This window comes from Vulpes lagopus, chromosome 3 (assembly GCF_018345385.1).
Source record: "Vulpes lagopus strain Blue_001 chromosome 3, ASM1834538v1, whole genome shotgun sequence".
NCBI lineage: Eukaryota > Metazoa > Chordata > Mammalia > Carnivora > Canidae > Vulpes > Vulpes lagopus.
This window is the reverse complement of record NC_054826.1, coordinates 14,759,638-14,783,760: the sequence shown is the minus strand read 5'-3', so window position 1 is coordinate 14,783,760 and position 24,123 is coordinate 14,759,638. Positions and strand designations below refer to the sequence as shown.

Below are 24,123 nucleotides of genomic sequence, written 5' to 3'. Positions count from 1 at the left end.
GCAAGAACACCCAGATGCAACGTCCCAGCACGCAGTAAGCGCTCCATAAATGTGACTTCAAGCCTCACCTGACCAAGTGGGAGCGATGACCTTTAACAGCACGATCCATTTGCGCACTAAGCAACAGCACACGCCAATGTTTACCGAAGCCGGCCTTTCAAGGTCATCTCCTGTCCTTCCACCACCCTCGTTCTGGACTAAACTGATTTAAGGGGCAGCCCCGGTGGCTCAGCAGTTTAGCGCCACCTTCAGCCAAGGGCGTGATCCTGGAGACCCGGGATCAAGTCCCACATCCGGCTCCCTACATGGAGCCTGCTTCTCCCTCTGCCTGTGTCTCTGCCTCTCTCTCTCTATCTCTCATGAATAAATAAATAAAATCTTTAAGAAATAAATAAACTGATTTAAGGCAATAAAAGGAGGGAAAATACAAGTAACTGAATGGCTATACTCATCCCTCCTCATGTCCTCATCACTGCCTCCAGAAGTCGTCCAGCGACTTTCTGGTTTCTAACTGTTTGCTTTCATTCTTGCTGCTGTCATTACACAGGGCAGGTGCAAAAACCCAGTCAATCATAAAGCACTTCGATGACCTTAAGTGGGAGGCCACACCACCACTGCAGCCTCACGGTGGTCCCTTTCAATCCTCCAGGCCCGGGCGGGAGTGACCGCGTTACCTTGGAAACCATCCGCTTTAATTACACCTTGTAAATGGCCAAGTATTTAACCACAGGCTGGGCTGGTACCCGAACAGCGACGCGCAAACTCCAGGACAGTGTTTCCCACCACTGGCTGCCAGGTTAATCTGAATCAGAAGGACCTGGGGGGCAGTTTGCTAAATGCAAAATCTTAGTCCACATCCTATGGAAATGGAGCCTCAGGGCCCAGGGCCCAGGCATCTCCTTGGTTGAATCTTTCGCACGCTGAAGTTCGAGAATCTTGAAGTGAGGTAGGTGAGGCGGGGAATAATACAATGGTCAAACTTGTGCTGGCTTATAGAACAGCCCTTCTTGGGATCCCTGGGTGGCGCAGCGGTTTGGCACCTGCCTTTGGCCCAGGGCGCGATCCTGGAGACCCGGGATCGAATCCCACGTCGGGCTCCCGGTGCATGGAGCCTGCTTCTCCCTCTGCCTATGTCTCTGCCTCTCTCTCTCTCTGTGACTATCATAAATAAATAAAAAAATTAAAAAGAAAAAAAGAACAGCCCTTCTTTCATGTCAAAGCAAACCACTTTTCAATGAATCCAAGTAGAACTAATGGTAACCAGATACTCCCAAACTGCCACTGGCTCCCGAGGGTTCTCCCCGAGAAAAGCAATCATCCTTGGAGTTGAGTTCTTTCCACCTTTGGGTGAAGTGCCAATAACCAAGGAAAGAAGCCCGATCTATGTAACAGGAAAGGGAGAAAAGAGAAGCCAAGGCTTTCATAGTCCACAAATTGTGTATCCCACTAAGGAGGAACCACCCAACGCATTCCTTCAGTTGTAGAACACAATGTCTTGGGCGATGGTGGGTATGAATTTTATTGGAGGTCATGGGAGGTTTTGTGGGTGTTGCACTTTTTCTTGGGTGCTTGTCTGTGGCTTTTTTTTAAAAGTATGGTAGTGAGAACATACAAACTCTTATTTGAAGAGATTAAGTAAATAAAGCACTTAATTCCAAAAATTCCCAGGAGCAGATATTAGCTGTAAAATGAAGTCCTGGAGTCATGAGTCTGGGTGTGTGATAGCTGGGTGGTCCATGGGTACAACTCCCAGGTGATAAAGAGGTCCTGGAAACCCACAGAATAGTTATTTTAGAAACAAGAACTGTAGCTAGGGGGTAATTAAACTTAGCGATGGGTCACTGTTTTCCTGGTATTGACAAAAGGACCTAATACCTGGAAGTCATGACAAATGGGAAATAAGCTGCCGCTGACATGAAGCTGGGTTGTTCTGTCTGGCCCTAGCATCTTCTCTCCCTGAATAAATCAGGGACTTGCCTTCCTTGGGACAGCTGTAATCTTACAGCTCCAATTCCCAATCCAAACTTCCAAAGCCCAGATTGGGCTACAGCTTGAGTATAAGCGACATCTATCTAGGCTACACTGATAGCAAGCAGTCCTTGGACAAGTCACCTAAGACGACTTAGTTCAAAAGAGCTGCAGTAAAGGTGTATTAGTAGTGCACCAGCCTAAACTGGATAGCACAAAAGAGTGTGAAGTGTTACTCTTATACATATAAGTTGTAAGAATAAAGCACATCTACCCAGTGAGCAGAAATATTAGTTTAGTAATATTTGCCTGCTGAATCCAAAATATGTTACTGGGGGCGGCTGCGTGGCTCAGTTAGTTGGGCGCATCCAACTCTGGATTTCAGGTCAGCTCACGATCCCTTGGTTGTGAGATCGAGCCCGACACTGGGCTCCATACTCAGTCGGGAGACTGAAGATTCTCTCCCTCCGCCCCTCCCTCTCCTGTGTTCTCTCAAAGACTCAGTGATACCAGACCTGTAATTGAGACTTTTTCTAGAAACATCATACAAGTGGGTTCAATAGATCATCACCTTCAAACATCAGATGTGTTTGAATCTTTCACAACACTGGGATATGCAGCAATGGGGGTGGGGTGGGGGTGGGAAGGGAGCCCACTACACTCAAAATTCTAGGAGAGCAACTAGCTGGTTCCCCATGGTCATTCAGGAGCAATATTAACTCACAAAGGCAAATGGCAGCTGTACACACATGTACATTTTCCTAAATCGTAAGAGTACATTAGTGTCTAAGACACTATACCACAGGATTCAAGGGCAGTGGTTTAAAATCATTCCCTCTGAATCACTGCAGCAATTAGAGGAGCAGAATAAGAAACAACGTCCTCTAATTAATCCTTCCATCATGGAATGTGGAAATACTTCTATAGCAACACTGCCACACTAATGCACACTCCAGATAGGCTTCCGGGTTTGGGGTTTTTTGTTTGTTTGTTTGTTTTTTAAAATCAGACTTAAAATCCAAAGCACTGAATGAGACCTTGAACAAATGTAAGGAACTAAAATTAAAATACTTCTCTCCTTGCCCGCACCTACCTCTTCTCCCTTAAGTACTTGTTTCCTCAGACGATAATCTCTCTGCAACAAAGATGGAATTTTAACCAAAAGCTGTATAAACACTCAATTCTCTTAATCTGGCAAAACAAATACATTCTGTCAAAGGTCTCCCCGGGTCAACTTTCCCCGTAAGCTGTCCCTGACAACACAGCACCTCATGCCATCCAAACTGCTCCCAGGGTCAGAAGCTGCTTGAAGTCTTTGCCTGTGCCTACGACCATGTTGTGGCTTTTGGGGGGAAAAAAAAGACATCAAATGGGAACCAGAAACCCAAAAATACTGGTTCTCCTCACCTGATTTTGTCCACGGCAGTTATGTGCTTATCTCAGGGACACGGAATTTTAAACACACACGTAGATTATGAGAACTGCTGAGAGCAGACCAGAAGATTCAAAACCAACCAGGGGGAGGACATCTAATAATCAGGTGCCAGATACTGCAGGAACTCAAAGAGTGGAGATCTCTAAGGGCTGGGAAAAATTAAAGAAGTCTTCATAACAGGGTTTAGGGGGTAATGGCCTTAAAGGAAACTCAAGATTTGGACAAGCTGATGAGGAAAGGGCGTCTGGTCCAAGCTGTCCCATAAGATGGGGCATGTCCATCTTAGATTTGCAAGTCAGACACTGGTCCAATCTCTTTAAGCAGTCCTATATGCTTCTCTCAGGGGGTTGAGCAGACGTGGTGGGAATCATTCTGTGGTTCCTTCCAAAGAAAGATCATCCTCCAATCTCCACACACTCTGACTCTTTTACAACCGGGACATGACTGTGGGGTCCCGGAGTCCCATTGCCAGTTTTCAGCAAATTTAAAAATGTGCATCTCAGGCTGCACATTACTTTGGGATGGAGGATTTTCAGGGTAGGATTTTCATTTTGCTTATACTCAGTCACTGGCCATCAACATACAATCAATGAATGTTTCTAGAATGTGTAGAACAAAGATATGGGTTAGGAGCCTGAATAACCATTACTTCACCTTTGACCTCAGCAAAGCCCTCTCTGGTCCTAAATGCACTGGGTTAGCTGCACTGGGATGTGAGTAAAGGCACGATGATTAGATTTCACCATGTACACACGAAAGCACTTAACAAGGAGGGGAGGAGGAAGGGGGGAAGCTGCGGAGGGGGAAAGGAGGACAGAAGGACAAAAAACAACCCCATTTGGGCGATGGAGTCTTACCAGCTTGTCTCTTTTTTAAAGCGTCCAGCCTGCCCTCTTCTCCGGGCTCTAGTCTCAGGCAGCAGCTCCCCAACCACAGGCTGAGCTAGGCCAAGAGAACCACCCATTCTGAATAACGGAATCTCAGAGTCTAAAGAGAACGAGGACCGTCAGATAGAACCCCGGGGCAAGTTCTCAGGATAGCCAGCCTGACAGGGGAGCTCCAGGGGCGGGCCAAGGATTCCCCCCAAATCAACGTTATGAACTTCTATCACTTGTAGTCAAGGAACCATTCAATAAGGAAAAAAATCCATCCTCAACCCATCCAACCCTTCAACTCCAAGGTCGGCCAAGACTTGCCATAGTCAACACTCAAAAGTCCCCTCTGGCTGAGCAAATGAATGGAGAGTGGAGAGCGGGTGTATGTGTACTCAGCGCTAAATTGAAGACACAAAGATACAAAGATACTTCACTCCAAAGTAACTGCCAGTGGGAGATGTAGATTTTCAAAGGATTTAGCTCAAAACTGGTAACAGTGAACCTCTTGCTCACATTGAGAGTCTAATAGTGTCAGAGTGCGTGGAGACTGGGGAGGACCCCCCTCCCTCCTGACAACCCCACCCCCAGCTTTATCACTGCAGCCCTGGCAGGAGCACCAGCCCCAACAGCTAGATGAGGCAGCAGGATGCCAGGACAAAGTGAGGAAAGAGGGAGCGTCTTACTCACGCACTCATTTATTTAAAGATTTTATTTACTCATGAGAGAACAGAGAGAGAGGCAGAGACACAGGGGGGAGAAGCAGGCTCCTTGCGGGGAGCCCAATGGGGGACTTGATCCCGCAACCCTGGGATCATGCCCTGAGTCAAAGGCAGACGCTCCACCCCTGAGCCACCCAGGCCTCCTGAGATCTTTTCTTTAAAAAACATACTAGGAGTTTGTATTTTTACTTAAATTGGGCATCTTAAGTTCTAAATTAAGAGTATTAGCAGGGGTGAAGGTGATCAAAAGGTCAAACTTTCCAGTTCCAAAAGAAGTGGTGAGGATGTAAGGTACAGCAAAGTGACTCTAGTTAATGACGCTGTACTGTGTATCCCAAAGTCGCTAAGAAAGTAGATCTTGAAAGTTCTCATCACAAGAAAAAAACATCCTGTAACTATGCATGGTGATGGATGCTAACTAGACTTAGAGTTGTGACCATTTTGCAAGGTATACAAATATCGATCAACTGTTATTACGATGTACATCAATTACACCTCAACAACAACAAAAAGGGGGATTTAGCAATTGAAACTGCAGAATTTTTTTTAACTTTAGTCTTAGATTTCATCTAGAGGCAGGGGACATACTAACCTCAATGAATAAAATTTAGCGTGGGGCATTAAAGAAAGCTGCTCTGATTACATTTTAGGAGGTTTTATTCAGCAAGCCAAATATATAGGAATAAATAAATGAATGCATAAACAAGCAAATTTTACTAGGCATTAATTATGGCTGGGTGCTTCCACATATGCCCTTTTTTATGAAGTAAGGTGTAGGCTTGTTAAAAGATCACTGAGATGAAAGAAAGGGAAAAGTTTAGGGGGGAAAAAGGCATAAGCAAGAGTTTCATTTGGGCAGTGAATCCTTTCTAAAATATCTAATATCTCACTTTTTTCCCCCAAGAAAATAAATGACCACATTCTTTTTCAACTGTAAATGTCATTCATATACTATATCATAATAGTCATGTGGCAAAAGTCTCCTGAGAGCATTAATCTCCCTCAATATATTCACAACTTGCCTTTATCCAGAGGATGACATTTCTCTTGAGAAACAAATAAATCATTCTTTAAAAATAAAACCTACCATCCACCAGAACTGATCTAGGTGCATGAATCAGCCAGGGCCAGCAGCACTGATACAAAATTGGCCAGGGCTCTGCTAACATTACTGTCTGGTTTGTCAAATCGGCTACTCACATGCTCCAATAAGCCTACCCAAGAAAAGCCCCAAGGTTACCTCATGCCCTAAATCCATCCAATTTAAAAAGCATGGGCTTAATCAAGACAAACTACTTCTGGAATACAAAAATCATTCTAGGACTAAGAAACTCCATGTGATTATCCCTCATGGTAAGATTATTTTTAGATCTTTAGGGTGCCTGGGTGGCTCAATCGGTTAAACATCTGCCTTCAGCTCAGGTCATGATCCCAGGGTCCTAGGGTCGAGCTCCCTCCCCCCCCCCCCCCATCAGGCTCCTTGCTCAGTGGGGCCTCCCCTCTTCCGCACTCATGCTCTCTCAAATAAATAAGTAAAATCTTCTTAAAAAGTTTTAAAAAGATTTTTAGCTCTCTAAAATGCCCTTCCTATTCTACATTCCTAAATCTTTGATGTTGATGTCCACAGTACCATCTAGACATACCACTGTGCTCATCTTTCTAGAGAAAAAGCTGCCCTGCACATAGCTAATAATCAGCTTCAAGTGTCAAGGCACGTGTGCTGTGTCCCTTGGCTTCTTCCCGGTCCATTCCTTAGGCTTCACCCATCCTGAAACCCAAAAGAACCAATCAAGTTTAAAACTACGGGTCCAGTCCTCAAACATTACTGGTGAAAACATAAAACGTGGAAAGCAAAAAGTCACTGTGGAAAGCAGTTTGGCAGTTTCTTACAAAGTTAAATATAAATTTATCATACAACCTAGCAATTCCACTCTGACTGATCCCGCCAAGAGAAATGAAAACATATGTCCACACAAAGATTTGTACACAAATGTTGATAGCAGCAGTATTTCATACTTGCAAAAAAGTGGGAACTAGCGAAATAGCCACCAGTTAGGTAAACAAAATGTGACATTCCAACAGTATGGAACAGTATCCAGTACTAAAAAGGAATGAAGTATCAGTACACAGTACACGTTGCAACATGGATGAAACTCAAAACCATTGTGTTAAGGGAAGGTCAGACATAAAAGATCACATGTTAAGATTCCATTTGTAGGACATGTCTAAAAAAGGCAACTTTATAGAGACAAAGTAGATTAGTGGTTGTCTAGGACTGGAAGTGGTAACCGAGATTGCAAATGGGCATGAGGGATCTCTTTGGGAGGAGGGAAATGGTTTAAAACTGGATTGCGGTGATGACTATACAACCATAAATTTCTAAAACTTACTAACTGTGGACTAAAGCTGGTAAATTTTATGAAATATACTCATGCCCCAATGAAGAGGTCTTTTAAGATACCAAATACAAAGAGTTGAAAGGATGACTATCTGCAAACTTAGTGGAAACTGTCCTCAGAGGAAGTAGGTTCCAGTTACGGTTGTATTTAATTCATGTTTTTACCCTAAAAAAACTTACTTGTCAAATATTGGGTTACCGCCTACTTCACTGGTTCTTTGACTCAGTTTCAAAATGAGGACGACTCGGACACTCCACATTCTGGAATGTTGAAAATGTCATTACAGTAATCACAATGGCTCTGTCTGGCCTGCTCAATTTCTTTACCCATATATCCACTGCCTCAGATACTTTTCAAAATAAGAGGAGAATATGTTAATAACTAATTCCATGAATTCTGATGGTCTCGCAGCAGGAGTAGATGGTAGCTGGAGAGTGCAAAATTATTTCTGATGCCCCAACTGCCATGTTTGCACATTGCCTGAACATCACGCATTCAAAGAATCATGTTTCGGCAGCTCTTTCTGCCCATGTGTCCCATCCCCGTGCTTTCATAAAACCACCTTTTGCACTAAAACGCATGTTTTCATCTCTGGTCCAATAGAGAGGGGGCATCTGCTCACATGAAGGCAGGCTCTTCATTTCCTCTGACATAACAGTGTTACCTTCCATGTTGCAGTGCCCAGCCTTCTTCTGATAACTGCACCCCACTTCCTTTAGAAAAACTGGCCCTCCAACCAGGCTATATTCTGATCCCAGCTGTTCCCTGAGAGATGTCAATAGTACCATCTAGACACACCACTGTGCTCATCTTTCTAGAGAAAAAGCTGCCCTGCACATAGCTAATAATCAGCCTCAGGCTTCAGCAAGACTAATGGGAGACTCCCCCTGGGATTTTCAGTAGGATGGAGGACAAAAGGGAGGTAGAAAAGAGGGAAGAAAAGCAAGGGGTAGGGAAGGGAATAGAAGGGGGATGGGGTGAGGGAGAGAAGGAAGGAAAGACCTTCCTCTCCGGTGGATAAATGGGGAAATGTGAGCCTGGCAGCTGCCCTAACCCTATGCAGGGAGCTGGCTGGAGAGAAGGAACCAAGGAGGCCCTGCAGGGGCCACACCCTTTTGGCACAGGATTCGGGGGTCACCTGAGCCGAGACACACTCCTCCTAGCCTGAGTTGGGTGTCTGCCACTTGTTGTCTAAGAGAACCAACAAATCCTTCTTACCTACTGGATCTTGCTCAGGCTGTCATCTCAGATGCCACAGTAAGAGAGAGCCTAGAACTTCAACAGCACGGAGGGTGGTGACCTGCACTTTCGTCTGACTAGCTCATTCTGAAGTCAGGAGCTAAATTCACTTCAGGGACCTACAGAAGTGAAATACACTCTTCTGGAGTCTAATTGGGCCAAACACAACAGATGACCTACAATGTCCCTCCCCACACACACCACTTGAACCCCTTGGTAAGGAAGAGCATTTCTGTCTCTCATTTGGCTATCTGCTGCTCCTGGTCTGTTCTGCCCCAGGCAGCAGGCCCTGGCCCACCCCCTCACCCCCACCCCACTAGTCACCTTGAACGCAGCAGCCACCCCCTAGAAGACCTCTGCAGCAAGCCCAGTGTGGGTTTTCTGGGCTATTTCCATTCTGAAAGCATGTGCTGCTCGTTGACTCCCCTAAAGGAACCAGCCAACAGTGAAAAGCAGCAGAATTAACTCGAAATGAATAGCATTAAACTATTTTAAAATCCTCTTGAAGTAAAAAGCGACTATAACAGCCGCGTCCATGAGGGGCGCCGTGCTGCCAAAGAGGTGGGCCTTACCTCCTCTGCTCCCCAGGGGACTTGGCTCCACAAGGAAGCTGCTCACAGAGCTGAGGCTAAGGATGAATAAGAACCTTCAGGATAGGAGGGAACAAGGGGAGAGGAGCAGACAGTGGGGAAGCTGCCCTGGGGAAGGGGCGCGGGGCTAGGGCTCAGCTGGACCAGGAGGCCTCAAGGCCCAAGATAATCTCTGGCGCAGTTAATCCTCAAATACTGCTGAAGATATGAGCTGCAAACATGCTGTCCCTCACCCTAATTTATTCCAGACAAGACACCCGACCCCAGGGGCTGTGCAGCCTGGATTTGCCACACTACTGCGCTGGCAGTGCACAAGGAAAAGCTTTTCCAATCTCCTTCCATTAGAAACCCCAGCCTGCTCCATGCCTGTGCCATATGGGGGCCCCAGAACCACCTGCCTGGTTACGACAAACTCCTATTAACTGAATGTGATACCCTGGACCTTTTATCTTTCAATTTCCAACCAGTTTCTGTGTTTAAGCATAAGAAGCAAATAGCATTAACGTGAGATCTGGGAATGCTTCCATTAAGAGTAACAAAGATTAAACGCGTTCCTCCCATGCCCCACACATCCACAAACCCACATACCTTGTACATAATGCTGGGAGGGTTTACAGAGTAAAAATATCATGGTTATGCAAGAACTTGCAATTTAAGGAGAAAAGTAAGAAACCTATACTGTCTTATTTACTAAAATGCCCTGAATAGCAACTATGGGCCAAGTACACAGGAGATGTAGAAATGTGGCTCATACACAATCCTGCCTACAAGAGGAAAAAAAAGGTCTATGTCGTCGATCAATGCACTTGCATAAAAGCAAAGAGATAGATTTGTAAACCCAAAACACACACTTCCATATATCATGTGCAATCAGTTTTTGATAAAGCTATTATATTTCTCTAAAGAAATGCTCAAAACTAAGGATAAAATCCCAAGTAACCAGGTAAAGACACAGGGAAGCATAAATGTGTTTACTGAGGGTATTCCAGGTGTCAAATGGCCTTAGGGTCACTAGGATCCACAAAATGACCTATCGTTTAGACCAGTGCCATCCACTGGCACTGCTCGGCACTGCTCAGATGTTACTGAGCATCTGTAACGTGTCTAATACAAACCGTTGTGCACCCTAAGTGCAAAACGCACAACAGATTTCAAAGACTTAGTGTGAAAAAAAGAATGTCAACTAGATCATTAAGAATTTTATATTGAATACATGTTGATAATATTCTGGGTATACTAGGTAAAACAGAATAGATCATTACAATTCGTTTCATTTGCTTCTTTTGCTATGAGAAAACTTAGGATTTGTATTTGTGGCTTACTCATATTTCTATTAGGCAGTGAGGATTCCGATTTGCCCTTTAAAGACTGGGATGACAGCATACATTTTAACTGCACCTTAGCCCTACTACACATAGGCAGGCAGGTAAATGTATGTTACCATGTCATCATGTTTAATGTTTGCTTAATATCATAAAATCATACAACTCAGATCCAGGTTAATGATAAAATTGTGATTTAGGGACGCCTGGGTGGCTCAGTGGTTGAGCATCTGCCATCGGCTCAGGGCGTGATCCCAGAGTCCCAGGATCGAGTCCCCAATTGGGCTCCCTGCATGGAGCCTGCTTCTCCCTCTGCCTGTGTCTCTGTCTCTATGTGTCTCTCATGAATAAATAAATAAAATCTTAAAAAAAAAAAAAAAAGTTGTGATTTAAAAGATTCACTCTGCCACATGCAGAAGGAAGAAAGATGAATCATTGACAATTCCATGTCACCCAAGACTGACGGACTTTTAGGCATACTCAACTCCTCCTCTGCTCCCGACGGTTCAGCAAAGAGATCCAGACTTCTCTAGCAATAGCTGGACAATTTTCCAGAGCATTCACCAGGGGATGTAACTTGCTCATCAATTCATTCGAGTGCCACCAACTCTGTTTAAACCACAATTCTCCTGCTCTGTGCCTGGGTTAGAACTGACACCACACAAGCTCTCTGGAGAGACCAAGGCACTTGTGAATACAATTTGGAATAGGACTGGTCACTACCAAAGGAAAAATATTTTCCCACTGCCCACATTACCTGGTGATAGAATAATAGAAGGACTAAGTGAAGGAGTGAGGATACAGGGAAAAAATCGTAAATGAAACAGAAGATGCCAGGCAGGGAGCACTTGGGTGGCTCAGCAGTTGATCGTCTGCCTTCAGCTCAGGGCGTGATCCCGGGGTCCTAGGATCGAGTCTCGTATCAGGCCCCCTGCAGGGAGCCTGCTTCTCTCTCTGTCTTGTTCATGAATAAATAAAATCTTAAAAAAAAAAAAGACGCTAGGCAGATGTGTCGCTATGACAGACAAGGCAACCCGTCTTTATAGCCATGGATTACAAGGGCAGTTAGAACCATACTGGTCAATCTGTCAGCACTTCTTTAAAGGTAGGCTGATAGGTCACATGGTAACACTAGCGAGTAGAGGAACAGCCCCAATAACTTTCATTTACCTCAAGGATTATTTGGCAAGATTTTCTTTTCTCTTGCAATTTTATTTTATTTTATTTATTTATTTATTTTTTTACTATTTCATTATAAATGAGTATCGTCTGATTTAACGCTTACACCACTTCAGAATTCGATGCTATTGTCATTATTGCCAGTTCCCAGATTAGGAAACTGCAGCCGGGAAAGTTTATTTGACTAACGTGGCACGGTTTATAAATGGAGAAGGCTGGATTTAAACTCAGCTTTGAGCCCAAAACATGACAGTGGGCTGCCTATTAAATGCAACACTAGTAATAACAATTAAAAAAAAAAAAAAAGTCTGGCCAACAGACAACCTTTTTACTACTTAAAAATTTAGTTGCTTTTATAAAGATGGAACAGTTCTCAGATCTGCTGCTGGCACACACAAAGCTCCTTCTAAGAAGTCTGAATGGACCAACTTGAAAAAGGCATTCTTCTGGCTTTTCGCCCTCACTCACATGCCCCTGCCTCATTCCAGGGGAGGGTAGCATTTTTTTACTTCTTTGTCCTTTTCATGTGTGGAGCATATGCGTGACAAATAAATTTAAGGAACTCACCAGTCAAAAAAATCCTTTTCCATATAGCTTTGCTAAAGATACCAAGTCAGTCACAGAGAAAATGTAAAAATGATTACAGACCAGCAAAGTGGCTATTTTTATATTCAGCTGAGCTAGTAAACTACAGATTTGGGTGGAGGTTTCCATGTTTTGGCAACATTTTGGAAAAGCAGAACTTCTAAATACTTAGATGCTTCCCTATGATGAGCTCTGTTTCTGCTCCTTAAGAAATTATTCTAACATCCTGTATAACAGCTCTTGCCAAGCTATAAAAAGTGAAATATTGTAATTCTTCAGAATTAAAAGCACCAATATTATAATAAAAGTGGAATCCTAAAACACATCACCCAACCAGACAGGAACCAGACAGGGAGTACAGGTGATATTTGTTCTGAAAGCCACAACTAGAAACATCCCGGCTGCCGGCAGGCTGTCACCTACGCCAGAGGCAGATATCACCAGGATAGGGTCAGCCTCTCTTTCTGTTTTCCTTTGCCACCTTGGATATAAACACCCACTTGCCATGTAATGAGAATCAAACGCGCTTTGTTCCACGGGGTATGCACGTAAAATAATCAGGGGTTGTTTAAAAAAGAGGAAGAAAGCAAGTTTGTTGCCAAACCAGACACAAACAGTCACACAGTTGTCAACAGATTGGCCAGGGACAGGCGGGGATAGGAGTCACTTTGAGGAAATCTCTCTTGCTGGCTTTTGGAGGCTCTGAAGGAAAAGAAGAGAAAAAGTAAACAAACGACACACCAAATGTGGTATAACACAGAAAGAACCTAATTATGGAGGATGTGGTCAAGATAGCTGAATGGATGTATATATAATGTTAATAGCAGAAATGAGTTTTTCTTTTACAAGAACTCCTAGGAAGTCCTGAATGGTATTCAGATATTGGTCATAATGTCTCTGCCTATATTTTAAAGATTTTTTTTTCCAATTTAAAAAAAGCCCATAGGAAAGAAACATGAAACTTTCTTTTTTTTAAATCAGAAGAGGGAAAAAGATAGAGTTTCTTGCCCCCACCCAAAATCTGAGTTTACAAACACAAAGATCCAAGAAGGTTCTGAGAGCATTCGAAGCAACTTGCTCCCATGATGAAAGTGGACTGGGTGGGCCTGAAATTAAGATTCAACTAGAGAGATGGTAGGCTACTCACCACACCCAGCCCTGTGTGAGGATCTTTTAACAAGGCTCACGCAGGACCTCGGATCCCTAGGAGGGCCCTCGCTGGTATTTTAATTTTGGTTGCCTTCTTAGGGAGAGAAAGAAAAAAAAAAAAAAAAAAGAAAAGCAACCCACTGTCCATGAGCCTCTGGCTCACAAATTCCCACATCCTTTGGGTGGCTGGGAAGAGGGCACTCCAGGCAGTGAAATGACTGTAGGTCATAATCATACATGTCAAGTTAGTGCTCTTTCCTTTTTGAAAAACAGCCACCAACGTGTCAACTTTCATAGGAGATGGTCAAATTACATGAACAGTCGTGTCCAATTATGAGAGTCAGCACAGAAGTGAACTCACTGACAAACCTTGACAAATATTTGTTCATGTGATTCTTGCTCAGCAGTATGCTAAGGGACTGGGTTCTGGTACCTTCTGACCTTCATGTCCCTGCTCAATGCCATCTGCCTGGCCTGGGATTCCCCACTGGTCTCCATCCCAGCTTGTTCAAGTCTATACTGGTCTTCTTTGTGGACATCAACTGGAATTAGCTACATATAGGACTCCCAAGGTCACTGTCTACAAGGGGGGAAAAGACTGAAAAGGACAACATTTAGAAGCCCTGTGCTGTAAGCAGTGAGAATTGAAGTCTATCTAGCTCTGCCTCTTACTAGGTCACTTTCTAAGGGGTCATTTCACTTCCTTAGGCCTCAATCCAGCTGTAAAACGAGTTCCTCCAGCACTTTATCCCAACCATTAACAGTCAGCTTTATGCTATAATAGACTGCAAATGTGTCAACCTGGTTAAAACTGTAAGCTCTACGAAGGCAGCTATCATCATTCACCTATGGATCTCCTAACCTCTTTCCATCAACATGGGTTGCTTACAAGAAATATGACAATGAATAAGACCAGCCTGGACCTCCAGAAGCGGACAAAGGAGCTCAATTCAATTAAACGGACTTGTAGAGCTTGCATCAGGAGCCCTGCTATAAGCAGGTACATATCCCTTTTGGCCCAATTTTTGACTGAAGAGATTAAGGATGTCACCTAAGGTGAACAGTGACAGAATGAGCTCCATGTATGTGGCTAACAATGGCAGTACCTCCTCCCAGTGTCTACTACCTCCCACAGAAGGATGATTTTCTTTGGAAGAGGGAAATCAGATGAGGGTCAGCTCCCCAAGCAGGAAAAGTGGCCCGGTCTCCGTCAGGTTTCCTAGAGGCAGCCCCAATAGGCTAGGAGGCCAAGATGACTAGAACAAAGGGTGTGTTGGGACGCCTGGGTGGCTCAGTGGTTGAGCATCTGCCTTCAGCTCAGGGCATGATCCCGGAGTCCCAGGATCGAGTCCCGCATCAGGCTCCCTGCATGGAGTCTGCTTCTCCTCCCTCTGCCTATGTCTCTCTCATGAATAAATAAATAATCTTAAAAAAAAAAAGAACAGAGTGTGTTGGGAATATTTCCTCCACTGGACTGAGCAAAGAGCTTAGGAGGATTGTTAGGTAGGGCCCAGGGACAGTTCAGTTCCCTACCACATCAGCAGGTAAGGAGACTGCTGCCACCTGAAAAGCAGATTGTGGAGGCCCAAGAAATAGGTTGTCCTTGGGGTGAGAAACTCAAGACCTGTCCTTGGAATTCATCAGGTCTCTGTGGAAAAAAAAAAAAATCATGCTATCCATCCACTCATTATTTCTGAACAGGATTCTATTGCATCCAGTAGAAACAGTTCCTAAGAATGGTCAGTGGTATGTCAACTAGTTGGCATAGCAACAAATGACCGCTTTCCAATTGAGGGCATAATTCTTTTCACCCATGTATGACAGGTTATCAGGTCGGGGATAGTGGCACCGGATAGAAAATAGGCTCCTTGTAATTGTACTGTTGATCCTTAAGAGGTAGCTATTAAAGGTAAACAGCATAAATTTGATAAGGTTTTCAGGTCCCTTCAATAGATCTTAGGCTTTTAATCTGGGGAGTCCTAAGAGATTCATAAATGGGCTTAACATAGAAACTGACAAAGATTATGAATGTATATAGCATCACTGCATATGAGAATTTCTCCCTAGTAAAAACGGTCCAAAACCTGTTTCAGGTTTGCAAGTATCCACCTTTGATTCAAAAACATTTAGAAATCCCTGCTAAATGGCCTTCCCTGGTTTGCGAAATGGACTCCTCTTGGAGGACACTTTACTCTGTGCTGCCCTAGAGCAAAAGGAAGCTGCTCAGCCTTCTATTCCTCACCAATGAGCTCTGCCAGAGTTTCTTTTTCTGGCTGAGTTTCTATCACTGCAGCCAGCAAAAAAGAACTGGACAGATGTAGTGAACAGAGTCTAGCAGATTGCTGCTGTGGCTGGGTTTTTTGTCAGCACTTTAAAAAAGAAAAACAAAACATTCTCGATTAAACTGAATTCATCTAGAAATCATAAACCAAAAAGCAAAGAGAAGACGGATTTTGCTCCTTGCCAACCGCAATACCTCACAGGGATAAGAAAAGTTGAGCTGCAGTATAAAAAAGTAATATAAATGATTGTGAGGGAAATTGATAGAGGATGAACTGCTTAGGTTAGGTTACTGGATAATAAACTTTGGCATTCACTAACCTGTCAACTTAAGGACAAAAGGAAAAGTCTACGTTTTTCTCCCACAGTACAAGTAAACTTCTTGGACTACAAGCAATTTTTCTCACAATCAGATTCATTCATTAGAAGGAGAGATGAACAAATCATGAGGAACTCTGAAGGTTTCCCCTTGCCCAGGGGTGACCGATGGTCATGGTATGGATACAGCAAGACACTGTATGCCCATGAACACTACAGAAGCAGGTCCAGGTAGATGAAATGACCCGCCACACATAACCACTGAGTAGCAGTCAAAACACAATGCACAGGCTTCTCTGAAGGGTGGTCATGTTTCTCAAATACAGCAGACGGATCTAAGGCTTAGAAAAGTGAAGTGGCTTTGTCTGGGGAGAGAAGAGACCTACAACGTCTTCTAAACTTCAACCTACCTTGGCTCCTCTCCTCTGCCTTTTGATCATTAAATTCTAGACTAGCACAGCTAAATATCTGATAACCTCCACGGGAGGCTTTGTGACCCATGTGCATGTAATTCAAGCAACAGTAAGCACTTCATATGTGACAGATACTCTACTGGACACGTGGAATACAAAGCTGAAGGAGGCAGACTGCCTTCATCCAAATAGAAGAATTTGTTCTGAAACACACAGTGAAGGGTGTTAAATAGAGACTGGAGAGGTGCCTGGGTGACAGTCAGCTGGGCGTGGGACTTAGTTTCTGCTCAGATCCTGAGATCCAGCCCAGACTGAGCCCTGCATTCGGTATGGAGTCTGCTTGGGTTTCTCTCACCCTCAGCCCCTCCATGCACTTGCTTGCTCACTCTCTCTCTGAAATAAATCTCAAAAATAAAATAAAATAAAACCACAACTAAATTTACTGATACTCAACAGTGAATCTAATGTCCAAGACTCGTTTTTTGCTCACTCTAGACGGCTGGGGTTGGGAAATTGATGGTTACTAACAATCCTTCTCTTTCATTAAACCACCTGCACTTTTCAGGGGTACGGATAAACCAAAAAGAAGTCTCTAGATCATGTAAGCATACAATTTTTTATTAAGATGCTACAGTTTTCAGCTTGAAGTTTAACCCTTTCTGGGCTCATAATAAACTGATTTCTTTCAATATAATTTTATTACAGAGGATACAAAGGTTGTACTTTGATACATTAGTGATTTTTTTAAAGGATGCCATCAGTATCATAAGGAGTCTACGGTTTTTTTCCTATCACCCACTTAAAACATACCCCAGAGGCCTTTGATATATTTAGCTTTGTCAACTCCTATACTCATCATGCAAGTAGAGAAAATTCCATTGGCTTCTAGCAAAATAACGCAAGACACTGTAACAGTGAATGTTTTTAGGAACATTAGCCATGGATTTCATGATGTGACAATTTTTAAATTATTTCTAGGTACCCTACTATATACTGGTTGCTTTTGTATCTTCAGATTAAAGGTCCTCTTCCCTCCTCCAACCCCCCAAAAACACCTCACCACAAATAGACAGTCAACAAAAATGAGTATACCCTCTGCAAATGATTCAGAAAAATACACTTTCTAGTCTCAGAAATTCGGTGTGGTTGGCGTTACTTGAGACTACAGCTAGGCTGTCTGTGCAGATGCTGTGTGGAAAGGCAGTCTTCCACATTTAAAATGCTGGAAAGCTAAGTTATCGAGAAAAGGAAAGATGGGTGTGCTTCCAAGCATCGTGTTACTTATGCTTTCTTCTGAATTCAGCTTTAAGCAAATGTTGGCAGAAAAAATAGGAAGACAAGTACTTTGTAGGATAAATTATATTTAAAGAGAGGGCTTTCTTTAGATGTTATGTTTCTTACTTATATCCTGATGGAACCTGTAAATAGGACCTCTTGGGAGACTCGGTTACAGCTGTGGAGGCACCAGCACCATTGAGGATATCCAAAATGTACTAAACGAGATATTCTAGGTAGAAAAAACACACAAAGAGCATTATACTCATTCATTTATACATTTGGGTACTACTGTTTGTCAACATTGTTCCAGGCACTAGCAGTACAGCAGTGAACAAGAGACAAAATTCCTGTCTTCGCTGAGCTTCTATTCTAATAATTAAACTAATATAGCTCAAAATACATGGTGAGCTAGACGGTGTTAAGTGCTGTGAAGATAAAAAAAAACAGAGAAGGGGCAGGGTGTACTAAAGGGGTAGCTGATGTGATGGACACCCGAGTAGAGGCCTGGTGTCCCGAGAAGCACAGCCACAGAGATGATCTAGGGGAAGAGTGGTCCAGATAGTGGCACAGCAAATGCAAGGGCCAAGGCAGGAATGTGCCTGGCAATTTGAAGGAATAATGAGGAAGCCAAGTGTTTAAATGCCTTAAATTGCTTCCAGATTAAGGGGTTACAATTTGGGGCAAAATGTCAACACGTTTTCATAAACTCTTTGGGTATGCATTTACAAAAGCATTTTCATACTCTAACTACTTAATCCTACCAAGCTTGAAGAAATGAGGAAGAGAAGGTAGAGTGGGTGATCCGAGGTTACAGTGAGGCCTGAGGAAAAAAACTCTGGAAGAAGTATCCCAAACTCAGCACCACAGTTTGCTTCATGCTTCAACTTTGGACTTCATATGTGACAGATACTCTGCTGGACACATGGAATACAAAGCTTTGTATACAAAGAGGCACTTTTCTTGCTCCAAACAATAGGAATTGTAAAAACAAAATAATGCAACTAACAATCTTAGAGCTTAAAAAAAAAAAGGATCAAATTCACTTTTTTCATTCAATAGGTAAGCAAGAGAGACCCTAAGTACACCCTAAATTTCTGTTGAGGAATGAAACAATAAATGCAGCATGACCTAGACCCCCATTTCCCAGCATGACCTAGACCCCCATTTCCCAGCAATGGATGGGTATATAACAAAAACAGGTCTCTGATGCTTGCAATTACACTGTTATTAAAACTCTGCTAAAGTGTGTAACAGTGAAAAATTGGAAATATTCTAATTTTCTCTCGGCAAGAGAATTAGGATACTATGATTTATTCATATACTGGAATTTTCTGCAGCAGCTGAAGAGCTACATGTGCCTTAAAACTATAGTGACAAATTTTAAAATGCAAGCAGTCTATACAAAAAAATGCTTTTTATGTACAATACTAAATATACAAGCTCACAGATACTGCTTCTTGATATATATCGAAGTACCAAAACGTTTCTGGAAACTATGTACACTAACTTCATCTAAGTGATCACCTGAAGATGGAGGAGGAGGAGGGATGGATAAAACCCAACAGTTGCGGTTTATTTTTATTGGGGGAGACACAAAGCCAATACGGAGATATTAGCAACTTTTTTTTTAGCAACTCTTAAACACAAGTAGTGTCTATTAAGTATGTGTGAAATATTTCATACTTTTTATTCTGAAATGAAAAGTTTCCTCCGTCATATTCCACTAACTGCAAGCCAAGTTTCCTTAACCTCCAAACCTCAGTTTCTTCATCTTTGAAAGATGGGTGATGCAAGGCGTACCTGCTTCAAAAATGCTTTGGTGAGTGGCAGCCTGAAGACAGAGCTTCAATCCCAGAGACACCATCACACCCCCACACCCCCATGAGTCTTCATGCCCCAGCATCCACTCATTCTATTCAATTTCACAGTAAGACTTTTCACAACAGGGTCACAACCACCACCACCCAAAAGGAAAAAAAAAGCCATAAAACAAGTCTAGTCTAAGGTGTGTAAATGCTACAATAAATTAATGAAGCAGATTTCAACGAATGGAGATGAAAACCTCAGGATACTCCAGCACAGGACCACCTCTCCCAATCCAGGTCATGCAAGCATTGGTTAAAAACCATAAGAACTGGATAAATTAAGGTCTACTCGCTTAACAAAAAGTTCAAGGGGGTGAAAAAAAAAAGTGACACTGGTTAGGCATCTTTTAAGAAAAGACGATCAGATCTCCCTCTGTCTATGTCTCTGCCCCCTCTCTCTCTCTCTCTCTCTCTGTGACTATCATAAATAAATAAAAAAGAAATAAAAAAAAGAAAAAGAAAAGAAAAGACGATCAGATTACATCCACCGGTAATGAAACTCCCAGGCTACACCTGTGCCCAGGTGGGGGCCAGAGCAATCAAAACCCAGCCTCCCCGGGCTGCACTAGCTCTTCCCCAACTTTGCTCGGACCACAAGGTGAGGCTCTCCTCTCTCGGACGAGCTTCTGCTGAGTCCCACTGATGGGCAAGCCGGTTCCTCCTCCCGCCAGCCCCCTACAGCCCGGAGAGCACGTTCTCCTCTCCGGGATGGAAAAGGGAGACCCATCCCGCTCACCTGGGAGCCTGCGGGCAGCGCGGGTCGCGGAGGGCGGCCCTGACCCCAGATGTGCCCCCACCGCTGGAAACCAAGTGGCGCAGGGCAGGGCTCCTCGGAGCGGCGGAAGCGGGCGGCCGGCCCCGGCCCCGGCCCCGGCCCCGGCCCCCAGCCCCGGCGAGGCCCCATAACCCCTCCGCTTCTGCGGTCCCCGTCTGCCCAGTGCGCCGCCTCCCTGGGCTCCGAGGGCCCCCGACACAAAAGGGGAGCGCGTGTCCCGGGGGGCGGCGGGCGCACCCTGGGCGCTGCAGGAGCAAAGCCCGGGCGCGGGGTCCACAGGGCGCCCACCCCTGGGCGGACGGGCGCGGGGTCCACAGGGCGCCCACCCCTGGGCGGACGGGCGCGGGGTCCACAGGGCGCCCACCCCTGGGCGGACGGGCGCGGGGTCCACAGGGCGCCCACCCCCGGGCGGACGGGCGCGGGGTCCACAGGGCGCCCCTCCCAGCTCCAGCACCGCGCCCCCCGCCCTCCTCGGGGCTGCGGCGCGGCGAAGGGCGCGAAGGGCGGGGGCGAGCCTGCACCCCTGCGCCGGCGAGGGGCTCCCGACCGCCGAGCAGAACAATAGCAGCCCCCGCGCCGCCGGCCCCCGCTTGCGCCCCGCTCCCCGGCTCCTCCAAGTTTGCGCGCGGCGAGCAGCCGGGGCGGGCGCGAGGCGGGCCAGGCAGGTGGGACCGGCGGTCGCCCCGGGTCGCCCCCAGTGGCCCCGGTCGCCCCGCCCCGCGGGTCATTCATTCCCGCCCGCGCCCCCGCCGCGCCCCGAGCGCCCCCGAGCGTCCCCGCAGGAGGGGGGCGCGCGCCCGACTCGGCCCGGCCGCCCCATCCGCATCCTCGGCGCCCGCGGCGGACAGGGGCGCGGTGGCGGGACCCCCCGGCCCAAGGCGGCGGCGCGCGCGGGGACCCCGCTCCGGAGCCTCCCGGGCCGCGGCGCGCCGCACTCACCCCATCGGGCGGCGGCTCCCGGGCCCGCGGGCTCCGCTCCACCCGCCGCTTCCCCAGGAAAACGCGGCGGCCGGGCTCGCTTCCTGCTCGGCTTCCTGCGCCGCGGTCCCTCCTCCTCCCCCGCCGCGGGGGGCAGTGGGCGCCGCGGCTCCCGGGCTGCGCCGGCGGGCGGGGGCGGGGGCGGGGCGGGCGGGCGGGGAGGGGGCGGGGGCGGCGGCACCACCACGTGGCCGCGCGGCGCCGGCCCCCGCCGACCGGGTCCCGCGGGCCGCGGGGGGAGGTGCTCGCCCGCCCGCCCCGCCCCGCCCCGCCCCGCCCCCGCGGGCCCGAACTCCGCGGGTCGGGACCGGGCCCCGCCGCCCCGGCCCCGCCGCCCCGGCCCCGCCGCCCCGGCCCGCCCTGGCGCACCCTCGTCCGGCGGCGCTGCCCGGCGCTCTGCCGGGTCGGGGCGGGCGAGGCCCCGGGCGCTCTGCACTTCTGGGCGACTTCCAAGCTCGCCCGCGGTCGAGGGGGGCTCGAAGTCCCCGGCCGAGCCAGTCAGGTCGGCTCAGTCCTCCAGGATCCTGGGACAGAAAGTGAAGCCGGATCCGCTCCTCGTGTGCACCCCGGAGCCGGGCGCTTGCAGCGGCTGCTGACGCTCATCAGGTGGCACGAGGAGCCGCCGCGCGGAGCGTGGCTCGGCTCAGGACTTACAAAGGACAAACCTGCCCCTGCTCCAGGGGCTCGGCCCCGGACGCCCCCAAACCGCGTCTGGGACGCGCGGAGGGCGCCCCCCCCCCCCCGCCCGGGCCCCCCGCGGCGTCTCCGCCTGCTCCAGCCCGCGGAGACCCGCCTTTCAATCATCACAGGCTCCTCCCTGATTCCCAGGGTTTCCAAGCCCCCCACCTACTCCTTGAGCTTGGGGCTGCTTTCCTATTCATTCTGGTCCCGCCAACCAGCTCTGGCTTAGAAAAAGTCTAGGTTCACCAAGGCCCCCTTCCTCCTCTGGGTTAGCTCTGCAGCCTTACGCAGGGCAGGAGGCTTTCTAGAATAAACGACACGAGTCCTTTGTGGTGGGATCCACTGGAAGTCATTTGAACTTTAAAACAAAAAAAAATCAGTTCCAACGAAAGTGAAATTCACCCAAACAGTTCCATTTAAAAGGGTGCATCTTGGCTGCGACTGGATGGTCTCCCCGTTAGAGTGTATCTGCCTCTTCCGCTCCCCCAAGGCAACAGGCTGTGTTCGCTGTAACGGGTAACTTGTCAAACAGGGAGCAAACGCTGTGGAACTGGGAACTGGCAAGTGCCTGTGCTGCATGGTCTTCCGAAATCACACATCAGAGATTCTTTTGGAAAGTGATGAATAGCCCGTTTAAAGCGAGCCATGCGCTCCTCTTCCCGTCCTTTATCCCTCGGGAATAAAACGATGCTCCGAGATGTGAACCGGCAAGCTGCTTGTTCGTTTGATGCTGGCCATTTCCATGATACAGTTTTTCATTATGGTTCGTATCAATGGGCAAATACTTGTGTGCTTTCTGTTCTGCCTTTAGCAGGTCAGTCTGCAAGCAAGGGCAGCTGGCAAGGTGGGATTCGGAGCATGGTATATGGGTATATGGGACCACCTTCGAAAGCGAACATGTGCATATTCTGTAGGAACAGTTGGCAAGCTGAAGTTTACTATCAGACAGCATTAAACATTCTTGGGACGCCTGGGTAGCTCAGCAGTTGAGCATCTGCCTTCGGCTCAGGGCATGATCCTGGGGTCCTGGATCGAGTCCCGCATCGGGCTCCCTGTGAGGCTCCTGCTTCTCCCTCTGACTATGTCTCTGCCTCTCTCTGTGTGTCCCTCATGAATAAATAAAATAAAATCTTAAAAAAAAAATCATTCTTACAGTGCCCTGTCCCAGGCACTTACCTCTGAGCCCCACTGCCTATGGCAGCTGGATGGCTCCTGTTGGTAGTTTGTGTGCTTATTCTCCTTAATTTATAATCCTCCCTCCCCCAAACATCAGCAAGCCCAGCTTTGGGTGTGGAGTTGCTGTGGAGGGAAGGACTCTTGTAGTTAGGCTGATATGCCAAGATTCTTTTCCAGATGCCTCCTCCCCTGAAACTCAAACAACTGTTCAGACCACAGCTGAAGTTGTGCCACCTGCAGAAGAATTGATGGTCAAGTACAGGATCGGACACAGTCTTCTCATTGGTTTGGTTTGGTTTGGTTTATTTTTTTCCCCAGGCCTTTGAGAACTGCTAACTCATTCAGGATACATTGAACACGCCCTTTAATGGAAACCGGGCCCATGTGCCAAGGTTTCAGAGAAGGGAGCAAGGATAAAGTGATCATCTAAACTGCCTAGAAAGTTGTTAAAACATTTTTTGGGTGGAACAGCATATTGTGTTTTAATAGATGAATTACCATCAAAACAAGGTAACTGAGATGTAATATATAGTCCTAGCAGTAGTAAGAACAAAGCTACCATGTTTCCTGCTCCCTCTTTTACTAACCTGCCTTTTGAAGTTCACCGAGTGTTTAAACTTCTCCTGGTTCCACTTTCCTAATCAGTAAAAAAGAACATTGAACTACATGGCCTCTGAGAATTTTTTCAGCTTTAAAGTCCTAACTAAACCCATTGTCTTAATTTGAGGAGCCATCACAAACGGTATTGTCTTTACATTCTATGGGGAAGCATCATTCTCTAATTGTTCTAGCAGGTCAATCTTCTCATACCTACAAGATTATAAATTCCTAAGAGTGTTGCCATCCAGGATTTAGCAGGGTCCATGAAAGGAGCTGATTGGTAAAGCCAAATTTTCATT

At 46.4% G+C, this 24,123-nt stretch overlaps 1 protein-coding gene across 4 annotated transcripts in view; it reads right to left on the bottom strand.

The window, feature by feature from the left end:
- Positions 1 to 22,236, bottom strand: part of RAI14 (retinoic acid induced 14) — a 136,573-nt gene extending 114,337 nt beyond the window's left edge. Inside the window, exon 1 of one of the 4 annotated variants that reach the window (XM_041747707.1) lies at positions 22,218 to 22,236. The gene's annotated coding sequence lies outside the window, so the exon portion shown is untranslated. Of the gene's footprint in view, positions 1 to 17,872; positions 17,893 to 21,328; positions 21,489 to 21,736; positions 22,099 to 22,217 lie in introns of those variants that run through there. The other 3 variants (XM_041747706.1, XM_041747705.1, XM_041747708.1) reach the window with 3 other exon arrangements.
- Between the last annotated feature and the right edge of the window lie 1,887 nt (positions 22,237 to 24,123).